Consider the following 16,128-nt stretch of genomic DNA (forward strand, 5'->3'; position numbering starts at 1 on the left):
AGAATATGGTCAGTACAACATTGTGGGCTGAAGGGCCTGTAATGTGCTGTAGATTTCTATGTTTTATGAGCTTGTGGCCTCTTGTCCAATACTCCCCCAGTACAGGAAACATACTCTCCTTATCCACCATGTCTAGGCCCTTCGATATTCAGTAGGTTTCAATACGATGTCCTCTCATTCCTCTAAACTCTGGCACGTTCAGGCCCAGAGCCATTCAAACTTCCTCTTTATTGCAACTAGACATTAGCAGGGGAGACACTTGATTCAGAGTCAGTGGGTCAAATGGCTTAATTCTGCTTCTATATTTTTTGGTTTCATGGTTCGCTGTTGTTCAGACTCTGTTGGTTGTAGTCAAGGAAGCCTCCTCATTTCTAGTACAGTTAAATAAACACACACACACACACACATAGTGCACTATCCCTATGAGGGAGTTTTAAAGACTTTCCTTAATCATCCATCACCAGTGAATGAAGAGTAGTCAGTGTGCCTGGGGACAGCTCAGTGAACAGACACAAGCAACCTCTTGTTTTCCTTGCCTGAGGATGGGAAAGAAATATCCGGCACACTAGACTAGATCTGTATATTGTGAATCTCTACAGGCTCCTGTTTTTGAGTGGTTTACGGACACAATTTCACTCTTGATTTATTTTGCACTATTTATTTTGGAATTTATACTAACTGATGTGTTTTCACAATATTGTTGCAACAAAACTCATTTCATGCCGTGTAAATAGTGATAATACAGGACATTTATTTATAATAGGAGATTTATTTATCATTAGAGATTTATTTATTGTAAGTCACCGGGACCGGATGAGATGTACGCCAGGCTACTGTGGGAGGCGAGGGAGGAGATTGCTGCACCTCTGGCGATGATCTTTGAATCATCAATGAGAACAAGAGAGGTTCTGGAGGGTTGGAGGGCTGCGGATGTTGTTCCTTTATTCAAGAAAGGGAGTAGAGATAGCCCAGGAAATTATAGACCAGTGAGTCTTATTTTCAGTAGTTAGTAAGTTGATGGAGAAGATCCTGAGAGGCAGGATTTATGAACATTTGGAGAGGTATAATATGATTGGGAATAGTCAGCCTGGCTTTGTCAAGGGCAGGTCGTGCCTTATGAGCCTGATTGAATTTTTTGAAGATGTGACTAAACACATTGATGAAGGAAGAGCAGTAGATGTAGTGTATATGGATTTCAGCAAGGTATTTGATAAGGTATCCCATGCAAGGCTTATTGAAAAAGTAAGGAGGCATGGGATCTAAGAGGACATTGCTTTGTGGATCCAGAACTGGCTTGCCCACAGAAGGCAAAGAGTGGTTGTAGACGGGTCATATTCTGCATGGAGGTCAGTGACCAGTAGTGTGCCTCAGGGATCTGTTCTGGAACCCTCACTCTTTGTGACTTTTATAAATGACCGGGATGAGGAAGTGGAGGGATGGGTTAGTAAGTTTGCTGATGACACAAAGGTTGGGGGTGTTGTGGATAGTGTGGAGAGCTGTCAGAGGTTACAGCAGAACATTGATAGGATGCAAAACTCAGCTAAGAAGTGGCAGATGGAGTTCAACCCAAATAAGTGTGAAGTGGTTCATTTTGGTAGGTCAAATATGATGGCAGAATATAGTATTAATGGTAAGACTCTTGGCAGTGTGGAGGATCAGAGGGATCTTGGGGTCCAAGTCCATAGGATGCTCAAAGCTGCTGCGCAGGTTGACTCTATGGTTAAGAAGGCGTATGGTGTATTGGCCTTCATCAATCATGGAATTGAATTTAGGACTCGAGAGGTAATGTTGCAGCTATATAGGACCCTGGTCAGACCCCACTTGGAGTACTGAGCTCAGTTCTGGTCGCCTCACTACATAAAGGACATGGAAACCATAGAAAGGGTGCAGAGGAGATTTACAAGGATGTTGCCTGGATTGGGGAGCATGCCTTATGAAAACAGGTTGAGTGAACTTGGCCTTTTCTCCTTGGAGCGACGGAGGATGAGAGGCGACCTGATAGAGGTATATACGATGTTGAGAGGCATTGATTGTGTGGATAATTAGAGGCTTTTTCCCAGGGCTGAAATGATTGCCACAAGAGGACACAGGTTTAAGGTACTGGGGAGTAGGTACAGAGGAGATATCAGGGGTAAGTTTTTTACTCAGAGAGTGGTGAGTTTGTGGAATGGGCAGCCGGCAACGGTGGTGGAGGCGGATACGTTAGGGTCTTTTAGGAGACTTTTAGATAGGTACATGGAGCTTGGAAAAATAGAGGGCTATAGGGAAGTGTAGTAATTTCTAAAGTAGGGACATGTTCGGCACCAACTTGTGGGCCAAAGGCTCTCTATTGTGCTGTAGGTTTTCTATGTTTCTATGAAATCTATTTATTTATTATTAGAGGTATAACATGGGACAGGTCCTTCTGGCTCAGTGCGCTGCATCACCCATCTACTTAACCCTCACTTAATTATAGTATAATTTACAAAGGTGAGTTAACTAGTATAACTAGTATGTCTTTGGACTGTGCAAGGAAAACAGAAGCACCTGGAGGAAACCTTCATGGTTCATGAGGAGAATCTACAAACAACTTACAGACGGCGACAGAATTGAACTTCATTCTCTGGAATGCCCCAAAGCTGTAATAGCATCACCTTATCCACTTCCCAAGTGGCTCCCAACTTCCTACTTACACCCATGAATGTCCAGGCCCAGGAGCGACCCAACCAGAGACGTCTGTGGGAGCTTTTGTGTTCTGCACTACAGGATCCTGATCCCGGAAACATCTTGATAACATTTGACAGCTGGCAAAGCGGGAATGTCAGGCTTTGCTGGCTTTCGTAAAAAACCTCAGACTTTAAATATCATTGTAAATCAGAGACAACATATGCTAAATTTGAACTCAAGAAATGAAATGAATTAGAGATACCGTGTGAAAACTGGCCAATCATTTCCTGCTATCAATCAAACACACATCTACACTAATCCCATGTTCTCTTCCCATGTTCTCATCAACAACCCTCCCCAGAATTCTGCCCTTCCCCCACATACAAGGGGCAATTTACAGCAGCCAATTAACCAAATGACCTTCAAAGTTTTTCATTTTAAAAATAGAGAAAACTTTAAAGACAGTACAGTTCTGATATCTTAGGGACACCTATATAGCTATTTTTGCACAGTACTGTATTTGTCAACGTGGAGTGGAGAGTGAGTTTGTAAATCTGACGGTAGTAAAGGTTATTGGGAATGGCGAGGCGGGTGCGCCGTGGGAGGGGTGTGACAGGTGGCAGAGAAGAAGCACTGGGGCGGGGGAGAGGTGGTGTGGGTGCAGCCTTGAGACACCAAGAAGGTAATTTGATTCCAAACAATTGATCATCACACAATGCCTCTCTGGTGCTTCCTGGTTGCTCCTCTCTCCCTTCCCACTTTTCTAGCCATGATTCCCCCTTTCCCTGTTCCTGCCGCACTCCCAGTCCACAATGGAGACCCATATCAAAATCAGGTTTATCATCACTCACATGTCATTTTTTTTTTGCAGCATTTCTGTACAATACATAAAATTATTACAGTACTGTGCAGAAGTATTGAGTATAAGAGTTGGAATGTAATGGTGAGGTTGTATAAGACATTGGTGAGACCGAATTTGGAGTATTGTGTGCAGTTTTGGTCACCTAATTACAGGAAGGATATTAATAAGGTTGAAAGAGTGCAGAGAAGGTTTACAAGGATGTTGCCGGGACTTGAGAAATTGAGTTACAGAGAAAGGTTGAATAGGTTAGGACTTTATTCCCTGGAGTGTAGGAGAATGAGGGGAGATTTGTTAGAGGTATATAAAATTATGATGGGGGTATAGATAGAGTGAATGCAAGCAGGCTTTTTCCACTGAGGCTAGGGGAGAAAAAACCAGAGGACATGGGTTAAGGGTGAAGGGGGAAAAGTTTAAAGGGAACATTGGGGGGGGGGGGCTTCTTCACACAGAGAGTGGTGGGAGTGTGGAATGAGCTGCCAGATGAAGTGGTGAATGTGAGCTCACTTTGACATTTAAGAAAAACTTGGACAGGTATATAGATGAAAGGGGTTTGGAGGGATATGGCCCAGGTGCAGGTCAGTGGGACTAGGCAGAAAAATGGTTCGGCACAGCCAGAGGGGCCGAAAGGCCTGTTTCTGTGCTGTAATGTTCTATGGTTCTATGATTCTAAGTCTTAGGCCCCCTAGCTATATATATGTGCCTGAGACTTTTGCACAGTACTGAATAAACAAATTTAAACATTGAAGTAAATATTTTTTTAATATAACTTAATTTTAGCCCCCACTTTCTAACTCTTTAATCAATGATGCACATAGAGATCACTGTGGTCTTATATCCATTGCCAGATGTGGGGAGCACTGGTAACCCAAACCTGTGCTGAAAGGCACAGGGTGATGTCCCATGGTGGAGTGCACTGGGATATCCAAATTTGTCAGTGACACCTTGATCTTCTCATGTGTTGTCCTGACCCAGAGGTCTCAGCTGTGTTACCATGGCGATGAGAGTTGAGGTTCCCCCGTAACCATCAGCTGAATAGAAAAAGACCTGGCTTACCTACTTCTAACAATGTGAGGAATGTATATCACCAGTTGCTAACCACAGTGCAGTCAATGCAGAAATCCTCTGATGCAGTGATACTATGTTTGATAATATGGACTGAAGGCTTTGAAATCCAAATACTGCAGGCAGAATAATTATATTTGATCCATAGCCACTTATTAATGGGATTTAACTCCTAATAGGGTGATTCATAAAGCAGATGTGTGGGTTATGTAGTGCTGGCATTGCAAATTCTGTCCGTTCCAAGCTGAGGGAACACAATCACTATGAGCAGAGGAATTGGCTGAATATGAAAATAATAAAATCATAATTCTGGATGTGAGTTGTAGCTTGTAGTAGAATTGATTTAACAGATTTTACTCCTTCACTCATTACATGCCGAATATTTTATTATACATGATTAAGGAGGGTTCTGTGCGGTGTCCTGTCCACAATTGATTAGCATTTAATTATGCTAATACATACCTGGAAAGCAAACTATCCATATGGTTCTTTAATTTCTTCACTAGTGAAGTAGCTTGCTGTGCCTGTGTACTTTTGACCAGATTACACAGGCTCTTTGTAGAAAACTCATCCAATTCCAGGCGAAGAAAAAGTTGTTGGCTGAATTCAGCATTCGTGTGTCTTCATCCAATTTTTATGTCCATGCTTACAACGTCTGCAGATTCAAGTGAGAATAAAGATGTTCAAGAGACTAGTCAGCATGGGTATTGTGGCTTTAGATTGATTCGATATTTTGTTTAGAGAGCTTTAGACAACTTTACTGAAAATAGAACTTAGAACATGGAACAGTACAGCTCAGTACAGGCCCTTCAGCCCATGATGTTGTGCCGATCGTTTAACCTACTTTAAGATCAATCTAACCACTCCATCCCACGTAGCCTTCCATTTTTTTTACATCTATGTACCTATCTAAGAGTCTTATAAGTGCCCCTAATCTATCTGCGTCTACGACCCACCACTCTCTGCGTAAAATAGTTACCACTGACATTCCCCTATACTTTTCCCAATCACCTTAAAATTATGCCCTCTTGTATTTGCCGTTTATGCCCTGGGGAAAGGTCTCTGGCTATCAACTCTATGCCTCTTATCATCTTGTACACCTCTATCAAGTCTCCTCTCTTCTTCCTTCGTTCTGAAAAGAAACGAAACAGCCAATTATTTTGCAGCTCTCAACTCTGTTGTCACCCATTCTCGAGCAATCACCTACAACCATTCCTGATGCAGGATCTCGACCCTAAAACTTGATCATCCCTTTGCATCCTCAGATTTCCGCCACTGTCTATGAGGAGTTTGTAAGTTTTCCCCATGACTGCATGAGTTTCTTCCCATTGTTTGGGTTTTGTCCCACATTCCAAAGACAGACGGGTTATGATTAGATTAGTGAGCTGTGGGCAGGATATGTTCATGATGGAAGCATGGCGACAAATGCCAGCTGCTCCCAGCACATCCTCCGACTGTGTTGGTCATTGACACAAAAGGCGCATTTGGCAGTATGTTTCTATGTACACGAGGCAAATAAAGCTAACCTTTAATCTTTACAGTTCAAAGTAAATTCATTATCAAAGTACATATACTACCCTGAGGTTCATTTTCTTGTGGGCATTCACAACAGAGACAAAGAAACTCAATAGAATCAATGAGAAACTACTCTGAAAGATGGACAAACAACCAGAGTTCATTAGATAACAAATTGTGCAAATACAGAAAGGAAGACTAAATAATAATTATTATTAATAAATAAATTACCTGACCCATTGATTTTTGCTTTTCTTTTCAGCCATCACCTCTGCCCTACCTTCTTTCCCACTCCTACAAATCCTCATATAACCCTCCTCTGATCATTAGCACATGCCACTGTTTTGCTCCATCCATCTCTTTAACTCTTTAATTTTGCAGTTCCAATGTCCCTCCCCATTTCTCCTCCTGGATCCAGACTTTTGCGTGTCCTCTCACAGCAATGGGGAAAATGGCCACAATAGTTGAAACTCCCTCCCTGTCTCTCTAACAGATATTCTTTAAAATCTTCCATCAGTTTGAAAACAGATGGAAAGGAAAGGAATATTGCCCTGTCAGAGAAGCCATCTTTCAAATGGATACCAAAAGTTTGAGCCCCAACTCAAACTTGGGTTTGAGCTGGACAAAGATGGACATTTAAGATCCCACAAAAGCATTCCAGGACTTCAGAAATCAGGCACATTATCATTGATCAAAATCAGAATTATGTTTATCATCACCGATATATGTCATGGAATTTGTTGTTTTGTGTCAGCAGTACAGTGCAATATATGAAAAGTTACAATAAGAACTATATATAAAAATGTAGTGCAAAAAGAGAGCAAAGATTCATGCACAATTAATAAATCTGATGGCAGAAGGGAAGAAGCTGTTCCTAAAACATCGTATGTGTATCTTCAGGCTCCAGTGTCTTCTTGCTGATGGTAGTAATGAGAAGAAGGCACTTCCTGGGTGGTGAGGTTTCTAAGCGATGGGTGCCAACTTTTTGAGGCATCACCTTTTGAAGACGTTCTTAATAGTGGGGAGTCTGGTGTCCATGATGGAACTGACTGAGTTTGCCACCCTCTGCAGCTTTCTCCAGTCCTGTGCATTGGCACCTCAATACCAGCCAGTCAGAATACTCTCCATGGTACATCTGTTGAACTTTTCCAGAGTCTTTGGTGACATACCAAACCTCCTCAAACTTCGTTATCTCAAGGCTGATATCTATCCCTCAATAAGCATCAATAAAACAAATTGTGTATACTTCACATTGGGTTGTTTTGGGGGCCATTTGGTGCACAAGTCTGTTACCTTTGCTTACTTCACAAGCACTTTAGGAGATCTCAAAAGAAACAGGTATGGTGCCATATAAGTCTACACTTTTCTTTACCAACAAAAACAGCTCCCAAAACATACAGTTCTGAGCAAAACTCTTAGGTGCATATATATTAAGCTAGGGCGCCTAAGACTTTTGCACAGTACTGTAGTAATTTTATGTATTGCACTGTACTGCTACCGGAAAAACTAATGTCATGGTATATGTGAGTGATGATAAACTTGATTCTGATATGGATCTGTATGGTGAACTGAGAGCGGGAAAAGAGCAGGGAGAGGGGAGTCATGGTTGGGAAAAGGGGAAAGGAGTGGGGAGGGAGCTGGAAACACTCTCTGCTCCACATTGACAAATGCAGTACTGTGCAAAAGTCTTAGGCACCCTGGCTATGTGTATGTGCCTAAGAATTTTGCACAGTGCTGTAGTTTCTTGTCATTATTAAAACTGTATACCAGTCATTGGCTTGCCAGCATGTAAATTATATTGGCAGCAGGAATATGAAGGAATAACCTTCCAAGTTTAATTGAGCCTGGCGTGGATTGGATGTTGGGGAATTTTAGTCCTCGAGCAGAACCAGTTCCACCAGATTTGTGTTGGCGAGCAGAGACATTGTACAAGGGGCTGCCAGTAATTGTCTTCTTCTTGGACTGCTGACAGCTGTAACAGTTAGCAGATGGGTTGCAAAGAGCTGTGGATACTGTGCTGTCAGAGATGACGATTGCTGCCGTTCTTGTCAGGTGAATGTTGGAAGGGCTGGGGCGGGGGGTCTTGTTTTCACTGTTGCTGCTCCTTGTGTGGTTCTGCTGAACACTGCGGGCACGCTATGTTGGAACCTGAATGCGTGGCAATGCTTGCAGCCTGCCCCCAGCACATGTTTGTCTGTGTGGGTTGTGAACGCATACAACACATCTTACTGTATGGCTTGAGGTACGTGTGGTAAATCTGAATCTGACTTTAAGATGGGAGGTGAAGGCAGGTATTTCTGAGAATTCTTGTGATAACCTAGAAGACTTGCAGCGAGGTAGCAGAAATCTGCATGAGCTAGTTCTTGGAAGACTGTTCAAGCTTGAGTAATGCACACAAAATGCTAGAGGAACTCAACAGGTCAGGCAGCATCTATGTACTTATGGGCCCTGATGAAGATTCTCAGCTCAAAGCATTGACAGTTCTGAAGGGCTGAGACCCTTCGTCAGGACTGGAAAGGAAGGGGACAGAAGGCAGAAGCTCCCTCCAAAGATGCTAGCTGACCTGCTTAGTTCTTCCAGCACTTTGTGTGTGTTACTCAAGATTTCTAGTATCTGAATAATCTCTTGTGTCTCGGATTTCAAATTGCTTTACAGGCCGTGAAGTACTTGTTGCAGCCACTGTTGTAATACAGTAATCAGCAGCCAATTTGGTCCCAGAAAGAACAGCCTGATAAAGAGCACCCCTCTGATTTTTAATAGTGTTCATTGGGGTGTAAATACTGGACAATATATTGGGAACGGTTTCCTTGTTTCTGTTTAAGATAGTGTCTAGAGATCTTTAATATGCAGTGAGGAGAGCATCCCCGGCTTCCACATGATGGTTCAAGGAAACTAGTATCAGTGACGATGTGGCCCTTCTGCAGTACTGCAATGGAGAGTTGGAGTTGTGTGGCTCATGTGTCTGGAGTGGACTCAAAGTTGTTATCAGCCCTTGTACGTATTTTTTCATAGACTGAATTGTTTTTCTCTGTTCTGCTGTAAATGACTGCAAGAAAATGAATCTCAGGGTAGTAAATGGTGGCGTATAAATATATATATATATATATATATATACACTTTGATGATTCATTTACTTTGAGCCATGGCCAACAGGAAAGCAGAAACAGTTGTAAAATTAATTGATGCAACTCTCACAAATGAACATCAATATGCTTTTTTTTGAAGATTAGTGACAGATAGGTATTCATAATTTTCCAGCTCCAAAGTCAAAGTTGACAATCAAAGTAAATCTATTATCAAAGTACACATTTGTTACCATATACTGCCTTGAGATTCATTCAGTCCTGAAGAAGGGTTTCGGTCCGAGATCTTGACTGCTTACTCCTTTCCACAGATGATGCCTTATCTACTGACTTCCTCCAGCATTTTGTGTGTGTCACTTGAGATTTATTTTCTAGCAGACATTTGCTGAAGAATGAAGAAGTGCAATAGAATTTATGGCACACCATATATAAACATTGATAAGCCAGCAATGTGCAAAAAAAGACCAATTGTGCAAGTAAAAAAATAATGCTGAGACCGTGAGCAGCAGAGTCCTGGAAAGTAAGAATGGAAGTTGTGGAATCAGTTCAGTGTTGAGGTGAATGAATTTATCCGCACTAGTTCAGGAGCCTGATTGGTTGAAAGGTGATAACTGTTCCTGAATGTGGTGGTGTGGGACCAAAGACTCCTGTATCTCCTGCCCAATGGCAGCAGAGAGAATAGAGCATGGCCAGGATGGTGGGGATCTTTGATGATGGATTATGCTTTCTTGTGACAGGGCTCCTGGTAATGTTCTCAATGTGGGGATGGACTGCACTATAACTCACCACTTGAGCTCTGTCCATGGACACTAGCACAATGCCCATTTAAGGCTTTTGTAATATTTCAGTGGAATTTCTTTTACTGATACAGTGGCAACTTTGTTGTTCTGTTTATACTTAATGGACTGGTATTTACTTGAGAGCTGACCGGAATCTTTTCAAACTGTATGTTACAAATGTCCATGGATGTGTTTACTGACCCTTGTGTGATGTAAACATTTACAGAGACCAAGTACTTTGTAAATTGTTGTCAGTTTTTAGAAGTCATTCAATAATCTTTCAAACAAATCAAAGAATTTAGGATTAATTGTTCAGATGTTTTACCGTAATATCCCAAGCAAGGTTTTAACCTCCTGCACCCACATCCTGTGTTTTCTATTCTGGTATTTTTGTTTTTTTACTGTGAATTTGGCAGATCAAAACGCCTGCTGGAGATTCCCATTAATTTCAGAGATAAATTATCTGTGACGGTCTGTCCAGTCAGTATTACTCCGATAATTTGCATCTGTAAGTCAAAGTCAAGTTGATTGTTACTTGCACAAGTCCATGTACGCACAGGTAGTGGATTGTGGGTAAAGCCATTGAGCGCATCTACAAGAAAGTCTATCACAGGAAAGGAGCATCCGTCATCAGAGATCCTCCCCACCCAGGCCATGCTCTTGTCTGGCTGCTGTCATCGGATAGAAGGTACAAGAGCCTCAGGACTCGCACCACCGGGTTCAAAAACAGTTGCTACCCCTTACTCAAAAGGGGATAACTACACTCACTTGCCCCTTTACTGAAATGTTCCCACAATCAACAACCTCACTTTATGGACTCTTTATCTCATTATCTCATGTTCTAGTTATTTATTGCTATTTATTTATATTTCCACTTGCACAGTTTGTTGTCTTCTGCACTCTGGTTGATCTTTCATTGATCCTGTTATGGTTACTGTTCTGTAGACTTGCTGAGTATGCCCGCAGGAAAATGAATCTCAGGGTTGTATGTGGGTGACATGTATGTACTCTGATAATAAAATTTACTTTGAACTATTAGGTGCATCAAGAAACTTACTGGCAGCAGCATCACAAGCATTCAGCATCAGATGCACAATGTTGACAAGAAAAACATATTTTAAACATAAATTATACAAGAAACACAATTAGAAAAAATGTAGTGAGCCAAATTTAGTCCAAATAGATAATGGAATAAGAGTGCCAAGTATCATTCGACCAGCCACTTTATATTATGTAATTCTTTAATCTGGTATTTCCCATTCCAGCTCATGTTACACACAAGATTCGAATAAAGAAAAGTTCCACTTCACGATTCCAATGGGTTGAATCAGGTCAGGTACATAGTTAGCAGTGTCACAGGTAGACGGGATGGTGAAGGAGGCCAACCTTCATCAGTCAGGGCATTGAGTAGAGTAACTCACGTAAAATGCTGGAGGAACTCAGCAGGTCAGAATACAGTCAATGTTTTTGGGCCGAGACCCTTCATCAGGACTGGGGAGAAAAAGATGAGGAGTCAGAGTAAGGATGTGAGCTCCCCTTCTCAAATTTCTTTCACCTTTCGTCCTGCTGAAGGGTCTCGGCCTGAAACATTGACTGTACTCTTGATGCACCATCAATAACTCTTGGAGACGTGAGGCGAGATATAGGCTTTTATTGGCTGGAAGAAAGAACAAGCAGCAATTGACCACCACACTGCATCCTGGAGACTGAGGCCAGGGCGGTGTCTCCAATCGCCTTTATACCGGGGTCCGTGGGAGGAGCCACGGTCAGTGGGAGGAGCCACAGGAGCAGTCAGCGGGGGGGCATGTCCAGACAGGTATATGTAGTTCACCACAACTCTTTTCCGTAGATGCTGCCTGGTCTCTGTAGTTCCTGCAGCATTTTGTGTGCGTTGTTCAGATTTCCAGCATCTGTAGATTTTCCCTTGTTTGTGTCAGCAGGTCAGGAAGCATCTATGGAAATGAGTAGATAGCCGACGTTTCGGGTTAAGACCCTTCTTCAGGATTGAGAAAGAACGGGGGAAATGCCGGAATAAATAGGTGAGGGGGAGGGAAGGAGACTAGCTGGAAGGTGACAGGTGAAGCCAGGTGAGCGGGAAAGGTGAGGAGCTGCAGAAGAAGCGATCTGATAGGAGACTGGAGTGGACCATAGGAGAAAGAGAAGGAGGTGGGAATATATTGTATTGGAGTTGGGGTTACATGCTGCAGTTGTAATAGGAGTTGGAATGATGTGTTGCAGTTTGACAAGGCACTGGTGAGACCACACATAGAGTAGTGTATACAGTTTTGATTGCCCTGTTATAGGAAAGATATTAAACTGAAGAGAGGCAGAACAGATTTATGAGGGCGCTGCCAGGACTCAACAGCCTGAGTTATTGGAAGGCTGGAACTTTATTCTTTGGTGCTTTGCAGACTGAGACACTTTATTAAGGTATATAAAATTATGAGGGGTAAGTTTGATACATAGATGAGTAAGAGGGGTTTATATTTGCATAGATAAATGGGTAGGAGGGATTGATATTTCCATAAGTACATGGTTAGGTGGAGTTTAGAAGAATATTAGCTAAACGTAGGCTAGTTTGGGCACTATGGTCAGCACGAAGAAGTTGGGCTGAAAGGCCTGTTTCCATGTTGCATTACTCAGTGACTCTAAGTGACAGCCAGTATTTCCCAGCCATCCACACATCCCAGAATCCTGTGCTTGGGCAGCTGTGACAATCGGAGTTGGGTGGCCGGCAGACTGGGTGCTGTATCCTGCGCAGCTGTGAAATCCAGCATGGTGCAGGGAGTGGTCATACACCTCTCATCTGACCCCAGTTTCTGACCATTGAGGGCTATAAGTCATCCCATTCATGTGAATGATTGGCTGCCCTGCAGAGGAAGTATTTGAACCATTGACTTGTGTTTAATTTTGTTCTTTAATTCTCATTTTAAAAATCTTATTAATTATTTGAATCTCTGTCTGAGATTTAAGGCCTTTGTCAGTGGCCATTAGTGAATCTGGCTACGAGGCTTATGCATGAATGTTATATGCAAAGCCTGCCGTAGAAAATGCTGACGTCCTGCAGATTATACAGAGATACTGTTGAGTATTGAGGGTGTAGGAGAATGTGGGACAACGTTATGGTTGTGTTTAAAATTACACAAGGCATAGAAAAGGTGGATGACATCAGCCTTTTCCCCAGGGTGGGAGAGTCCAAAATTAGGGGGACGTTAGTTTGGGGTGAGGGGGAAATGATTTAAGAGGGACCCGAGGAGCAACATTTTCACACCAGGTGGGTGATGAGTATATGGGTGAGCTGCCAGTGGAAGTAGTTGAGACAGATGCAGCAGTTTAAGGAGCACTTGGAGAAATTCGTGCCAAACACAGGAAATTGGGACTAGCTGGATGGTCACCATGGTCAGCATGGACTAGTTGGGTTCTGCTGCTCTGGGTGTCAACACCTCCGAGGATCTAACCTGGGCCCTCGTTATTGATGCAGCTACAAAGAAGGCACAACAGCAGCTGGATTTCATTAGGAGTTTGAGGAGAATTGGTATGTTGCCAAAGACACTCAAAAATTTCTATAGTTGTACTGTGGAGAGCAATCAAACTGGCTGGACATTTTCAAGGAGCAATGCCTCAGAAAGGCAGCATCCATCATTTAAAACTCCCATCACCATGTCCTCTTGTCATTGCCACAGCAACAAAATTCACGACATATGCCAGTGATATTAAACTTGATTCTGATGACTCAATGACCAAAAACTTTGAATATTATTGAATGTTTTCACCATTTCTGTCTGTAATCTGAGGTCAGAGTTTCATTAACACTGGGAAGGTTGAATCGTGTTTCAGCATTGACTTGGAATTGACACTGGTTTATTATTGTCACATGTACTGAGATACAGTGAAAAGCTTGTCTTCTTGCATGCTGTTCATAAAGATCAAATCATTACACAGTGTATTGAGGTTGTTGTTAGCCTCCACTGGTCAGAGTTGACCATGGATATTGCATCCTAGCTGTCTAGATACACAAGCCTTGGGAGTGCGATATGGAGAGCGAGCTGTTGCCCATGTAGCAAGTTCCCCCTCTCCACACATCTGATGAACCCAAAGGACAGCAGAGACGGATAGAGTTTGGTACCAGCAGCATTGCAGGAGTTGCCAGTCAGCATTGAGCTCAACATAGGTCTGTCTTAGGATTTTTCCCTTGGGTTTTACTCCCAAAGCCTTCTCCATGGGTGGGTATAGCTTGCAAGGCAGCAGAGATTTGAGATCAGAGCTTTCCTTCTCCTAGATGAGCTGCAAACCATGGCTGACAAACCCCACCTGCCTGAAGCAACTGGTTTGAAGGTACAGTAACCTGCCTTTGCCCCATTCCTCTGTCAGTAGAAATTTTTTCTGCCAGACTTAATAGCTAAGCCACACGTGAAGGCCAGGAGCTGGACTTGGTTGTCAGACAACACACACAAAATGCTGGTGGAACACAGCAGGCCAGGCAGCATCTATAGGGAGAAGCGCTGTCAACGTTTCGGGCCGAGACCCTTCGTCAGAGGCTATTTGAGGCACATGCCATTGAGAGCATTTAATAGACAGTGGGAGCTTGTCCTCTTTACCACCTCCTGGCTATAACAACCTCAAGGAACCACATTAAGGTAGAACAAGGAGCAAAAGGATTAAGGAATAACAGAATAAAATGCAGAATAAAGTGTAATAGCAACAACGAAAAGTGCAGTGCAGATAAACAATGAGGTGCAAGATCATAATGAGGTAGATTGTGAGGTCAAGTGTCTCTATTGTACTAGGGAATTATTTAGTAGTCTTCTAATAGTGAACTAGAAGCTGTCCTTGAGCCAAGTGATGTGTGCTTTCAGGCTTTTGTATCTTCTGCCTCTTGGAAGGGGAGGAAGAGAGATTGTCTGGGATGGGTGGGGACTTCCCTAGTCTCAATGCCTTGAAGTTTCATATAATAGTTACAAAGGCATAGGAACACTAGGGATTTGCATCACCTGTTCAGAAAGGAGAGATGGCTCCATCAGTCCTCTACATTTACATGAGGTTAGTCAATGCATGCAGGTGGTGTGGTCGGAGAGCCCAGGAAGTGGTCCTGTCCAGCCCAAAGTTACCTCCATCTGTGAGAATTCCCTTTCATTCCTCCTGCTCCCCCAACAATTGTAGCATGTGTTGATTTCTTGTACCCCATATCTATAGAGCCCGGACATTAGCTTCAGGCCAGTTGTTGACCTTCTGTCTGTGCCAATTCTGAGCTGGATGTTGCTGGCAAGATTGGCATTTATAGTCCATCCTCAATCTTCTTTGAGAAGTTGGCAGTGAGACACATTCTTGAACTTCTGCAAGTTTCTAGAGTCATAAAACACTACAGCACAGAAACAGCCCCTTTGGACAATCTAGTCTGTGATGACATGCAGGTACAGCCGGCAGTGAAGAAAGCTAATGGCATGCTGGCCTTTATAACAAGAGGAATTGAGTATAGGAGCAAAGAGGTCCTTCTGCAGTTGTACAGGGCCCTGGTGAAACCACACCTGGAGTATTGTGTTCAGTTTTGGTCTCCAAATTTGAAGAAGGCCATTCTTGCTATTGAGGGAGTGCAGAGTAGGTTCACAAGTTTAATTCCCGGAATGGCGGGACTGTCATATGTTGAAAGATTGGAGTGACTGGGCTTGTATACACTGGAATTTAGAAGGATGAGAGGGGATCTGATTGAAACATATAAGATTATTAAGGGATTGGGCACGCTAGAGGCAGGAAACATGTTCTCGATGTTGGGGGGAGTCCAGAACCAGAGGCCACAGTTTAAGAATAAGGGGTAGGCCATTTAGAACGGAGTTGAAGAAAAACTTTTTTACCCAGTGAGTTGTGGATCTATGGAATGCTCTGCCTCCGAAGGCAGTGGAGGCCAATTCTCTGGATGCTTCAAGAAAAAGTTAGATAGAGCTCTTAAAGATAGCGGAGTCAAGGGATATGGGGAGAAGGCAGGAACGGGGTACTGATTGTGGATGATCAGCCATGATCACAGTGAATGGCGGTGCTCTCTCGAAGGGCCGAATGGCCTACTCCTGCACCTATTGTCTATTGACATGTTATTCTGCCTAAACCCATTGACCTGCAGCTGGACAATAGCCCTCCATACCCCTCCTATCCGTGAACCTATCCAAACTTCTCTTAAATTTTGTAATCA

The 16,128-nt window shown here is 42.9% G+C and overlaps 1 protein-coding gene and 1 long non-coding RNA gene across 7 annotated transcripts in view; one reads left to right on the plus strand and one right to left on the minus strand.

Moving 5' to 3' along the window:
* The window catches only part of ralgps1 (Ral GEF with PH domain and SH3 binding motif 1), a 726,899-nt gene that overhangs the window by 531,066 nt on the left and 179,705 nt on the right, over window positions 1–16,128 (plus strand). The window lies entirely within an intron of this gene.
* LOC140731193 (uncharacterized) overlaps window positions 1–16,128 on the minus strand; it is a 140,591-nt gene that overhangs the window by 21,567 nt on the left and 102,896 nt on the right. Inside the window, exons 1-2 of one of the 2 annotated variants that reach the window (XR_012099744.1) lie at window positions 5,582–5,694; window positions 5,033–5,225 (exon numbers count right to left, since the gene is read on the minus strand). This is a non-coding gene — a long non-coding RNA (uncharacterized lncRNA). Of the gene's footprint in view, window positions 1–5,032; window positions 5,226–5,581; window positions 5,695–16,128 lie in introns of those variants that run through there. The other variant, XR_012099743.1, reaches the window with a different exon arrangement.

The sequence above is a fragment of the Hemitrygon akajei genome, chromosome 7 (genome assembly GCF_048418815.1).
Source record: "Hemitrygon akajei chromosome 7, sHemAka1.3, whole genome shotgun sequence".
NCBI classification, from domain to species: domain Eukaryota; kingdom Metazoa; phylum Chordata; class Chondrichthyes; order Myliobatiformes; family Dasyatidae; genus Hemitrygon; species Hemitrygon akajei.